The sequence below is a fragment of the Cornus florida genome, unplaced genomic scaffold, assembly GCF_030987335.1.
Source record: "Cornus florida cultivar Cherokee Brave unplaced genomic scaffold, ASM3098733v1 CherokeeBrave_3.0.0_Hap2_Chr09, whole genome shotgun sequence".
In the NCBI taxonomy this organism is placed as follows: Eukaryota; Viridiplantae; Streptophyta; class Magnoliopsida; order Cornales; family Cornaceae; genus Cornus; species Cornus florida.
Window position 1 is genome coordinate 47829355 of NW_026775579.1, and position 4283 is coordinate 47833637.

At 38.0% G+C, this 4283-nt stretch overlaps 1 pseudogene; it reads left to right on the forward strand.

Moving 5' to 3' along the window:
* Positions 1–811: 811 nt before the first annotated feature.
* Positions 812–910, forward strand: LOC132275648 (small nucleolar RNA R71; annotated as a pseudogene).
* The last annotated feature ends 3373 nt before the right edge of the window (positions 911–4283 follow it).

Consider the following 4283-nt stretch of genomic DNA (forward strand, 5'->3'; position numbering starts at 1 on the left):
GTGCTTGCTATTTGCCCCTACTTGGGTTTCTAGCTTCGCAATAGATTGAGAGTGAGAATGAAGCAATTGTGTGTTAGCTTCTAAAGTGCCCAAAGCATTTAAAACTTTTTCTTCAAAGGCAGGACTTCTAGTATTACCTTGGGAATAAGATTGGTTGGGAAAATGAGAATTAACAAATTGATTCCCTTGTGATTGATAAGGTCTATAGCCTTGAGATCCTTGGTTTTGAAGTGGAGGTGGAGTGTACTTCCCTTGAAAATCGCCTTGGGAAGGGTTTGAGCCCTCTCCTTGGTTTTTCCAAGAGAAATTCGGATGATTCCTCCAACTTGGATTATAATGAGTACCATAAGGATTGTTCCCTTGGTTCACAAAAGTTGCATTGACTTGTTCATTAGGTTCGTTTTGCACTTGTCCGTGAGGACAATGAGAAGTAGAATGAAGAACACTAGAACAAGTCATACATGTTTCATTTAATGCATGATGAGAATGGTTAGGGAAGGAAGATACTTGGTTCGCTGAGTTTTGGTTAATAAAAAATTGATTAAACCTTTGAGATAAAGACTTCATTTCGGCGGCTATTTCATTTGAATGGTCGACTTGATGTAAGCCAACACTCTTCCTACCTTATGAATTTTTACCATTCTTGGATAATAATGTTCTATGCAAAGAATTTTCACTCATGCTTTCATAAAGACGTCACACATCATCCTCATGCCTATCAATGTATGAGCCACCCATGGAAGCATCAACCATACCCTTATAGTTGTCCGATAAGCTCTCAAAGAAGTATTGAACTAATTGCCATTTGGGCATGTCATGATGCGGACACTTCCTAAGCAACTCATTGAAGCGTTCCCATGCCTCATGAAACGTTTCTCCATCCCCATGTGAAAATTCTCGAATTGAGGTTCTCATGGCATTGGTCTTTGAAACCGGATTGTACTTCTTCAAGAACTCTTGTTGTATTTCTGCCCAAGAAGTGATTAAAAAAGGCCTAAGATTGTTAAACCAATACTTTGCCTTATCTTTTAAGGTGAATGGAAAAAGTTTGAGTCTTAAAACCTCTTCCGGCATGTCCGTATATTTTACGGTGGAACATATTTCAAGAAACCCATCCAAATGCTTGTAAGGTTCTTCACTTAGAAGTCCATGATAGTTAGGAAGCATTTGAATGGTTTGTGGCTTAATTTCATAATGATATGCTCTAAATGGAGGCAATTGGATGTATGTAGGTGCATTATACTCGTTAGGCACATATTGGTCTCTTAAAGTAAGAGGTGGATTAGCTACTTGAGGTGCAACATGAACACCTTGGTTTTGAACTCCTTGATTAATGATGGGAGGTTGTGAAGCATACATTGGCCTTGGCATTCCATATGGAACTTAGCCTTGTTGTTGTGGTGGTTGGTGAATGAATGGCCTAGGCATGCCTAATGGTACTTGTATGTTCTTATTGTGTACATTGGGATGAAGGACAACTTGTTGGTCTATGTGACCAAGGTCCTCAACATGATCAGTATTATGGTCATCCATTGATAGATTGGCATTATTTGAACTTCATCTTCCCCTAGGATTTCTAACGATGGATTCAAGATGCAAATCAAGAGGGACAAGAGTGGGTCTCAATGAACGACGTCCATGCATGCACAATGCAAAACACAACAAGCATAAAGAATGACAAACACTATGCCTTCACAATAATGCAATTAGACTTCTTCCACAAACACTTAATTCATACTCCCATGCTTTAACAACAATGATGCAAAAACAATTAAAAACAAGCCTCCACGCTGGTCGACGATTTAACTAAGGGATTGAGTAAAGAAAGTCTCACAAAGGTCCTTTAGCACTTCAACTCCAAATTTAAAGCTTAACTTAGCAAATTTTTAGAATTTTTAACTTTTTACTTTCTTTGCTTGGTTGAATGCTCCTTTGCTTGCTTCCTCTCCAACAATGCACCTAGTTAAGTAAGAACAACACAATAAGTAACCAAAAAGAAAAATAAAAATAAAGTAAAGACACGATAAAAAAAGTACTAATCCTAATCAATTCCACAAATCCGACATTGCCAAATCAAATCAATCAAATCCCCGGCAACAGCACCAAAAACTTTGGTCGTCGTCCTACCATAAGCTTAAGAGTGTGCATTAAGACGAGGGCCAAGAGTTTTACATTTATAGAAGCCACTACTACCTTTCACTATAAATATAGCTAGGGCAAGTAGGGATCGTCCCAAGGGATTGTGAGGATCGAACAAGGTCGTGGAATCGTTATTAGGGCTAGTAGGTCGAGTGATCAAACAATTGGTTAGTTGGTTGATTAGAGAGCAACTAAATTAAACTAAGTGATAACAAAAGTATGCAATTAAGAGTAAGTAATAGAGAGAGAGATCTTGGGATTTAGAGATCACCACCAAGTAATGCACTTCTATACCATCGACAAGTGACTAATGAGGGCAAATGGTGTGTTGCAATATTGGTGTGTGTATGTGTTTGGTTGGTTCAACAAACAAGGATGACTAGTTAAGCATGTATTGTCTAAACATCATATGAAAGGCACAATATATCTAAGCAATAAAGCATATATTGTCTAAACAACATGTGAAAGTTACAATAGATCAAAACAAGTCATTAATCCTTTCATTAAGCTCACAATCTAAATACAACACAAGGATAGAGACATATGTTTCTTGTATTCAAAAGCTTGGATCATCAAACAACAAGCATAGATTGTCCTCCCATTTGACACTACACTACAACTACACTATATCTACACTACTAGCATGAAAATAAACTAGGGGAGAGGCACATTCCATCAAGGAATAAGTATGAACCATCAAGAAAATCACAAGAGCATTCTTTTAAGTACTATGTTTTGACAATCTCTAAATCTATAGCATCAATACACATAAACATGCATCAATAACACAAAATCTAGAGACAAGCACATGAACATCTATTCTAGCATACATAGACATATGGATAGAATGAAATGATCAATTGAAAGCATTAAACCACATAAATCATTGAATAAACAAGATCTATATATATCAAAGTGTCAAAACATCAATTACAACACTAATCCCTCAATAATACACAAGATTAAGATATAGAAAGCATGCTTGGGGCTAACTCTAGCCCTAAGAGGATGTCTAGCCACTCATGGTGATGCTGTTCCAACCTTCAAGGGCTAACTCTATGGAAGATATTTGCTCCTTGGTTGATGAAGAGTCTTCAATGGTGTCTCTAGCTTCCTCCTCCTCTAAGCTTGCTCTCTAAGAGATGATATGAAAATGATATTAGCCCCCCCTTTTGTAAAAAGTAATCCTTATCCTTATATAGGTAGGTCAAATGACATCCAAAATGAGTTGGGGTCGTGCACACAATATTCCCTAATGATTGGATAAAGGACAACTTTCAATGAGATGAAAATTTAACTTTTTCGCACTGGAGGAAGTTCGATCGATCGAACCTTGGACTTGGATCGATCAAACTGGCTGAGATCCATCGAACTTAGGCTGGATCAATCCAACTGGTTGAGCTTTTTGGGAAAAGATAAATCTGAGATATTTTGGGAGATATTTTTAGGAAAAGGACAAAAGTGGTTAGTGGGTGATACAGTTGTGGATATGATCAAACATTTGAATAAAGAAAAAAGTATTCGATCGATCGAAGGGTGGTGTTGGATCGATCGAACCTTTGGACTTTATGCTTTTGGGCTAAGGCTTGGATCTATCTTGAAGTGCTGAGATCGATTATTGTTCGATCGATCGAACCTTGAAGTTGGATCGATCGAACTTTGCTGCTTCCCACCTTTGGCTTCATTTGCTTTCTTCTTTCTCCACTTTGCGCCTTTTTTTGTTTAATCCTAGAATTGCTTCAATTAAGCTCTTATTTGGCTGAGTTAGCTTATTTTCGAGATAAGTGCCTGAAAATGAAAATAATACGAAATCAATCTAAAACGGTAAAGTAAGATAGATAAAGGTGCTAGAATGCCTAAGCTTAAGGGGTTTAAATACGCACTTTTCAGCGCTCATTAGGGTCCATTGTCCTCAGATTGTATTTGTCAGGGTTGTGCTATCGAGATAGCTGGACGGACTTTAGAGTTCAATTTTGTTGTTCTTGACATGGCGGGGTTTGATATCATTCTCGGGATGGATTGGTTATTGTTCTTTCGGGCTACGATTGAATGCTTTCACGGGATGGTGTCCATTTGCACTCCCAAGGGCGATTATTTCCATTTTGTGGGAGATCGGAGCGATTCCCACCCGGTGATGGTTTTCA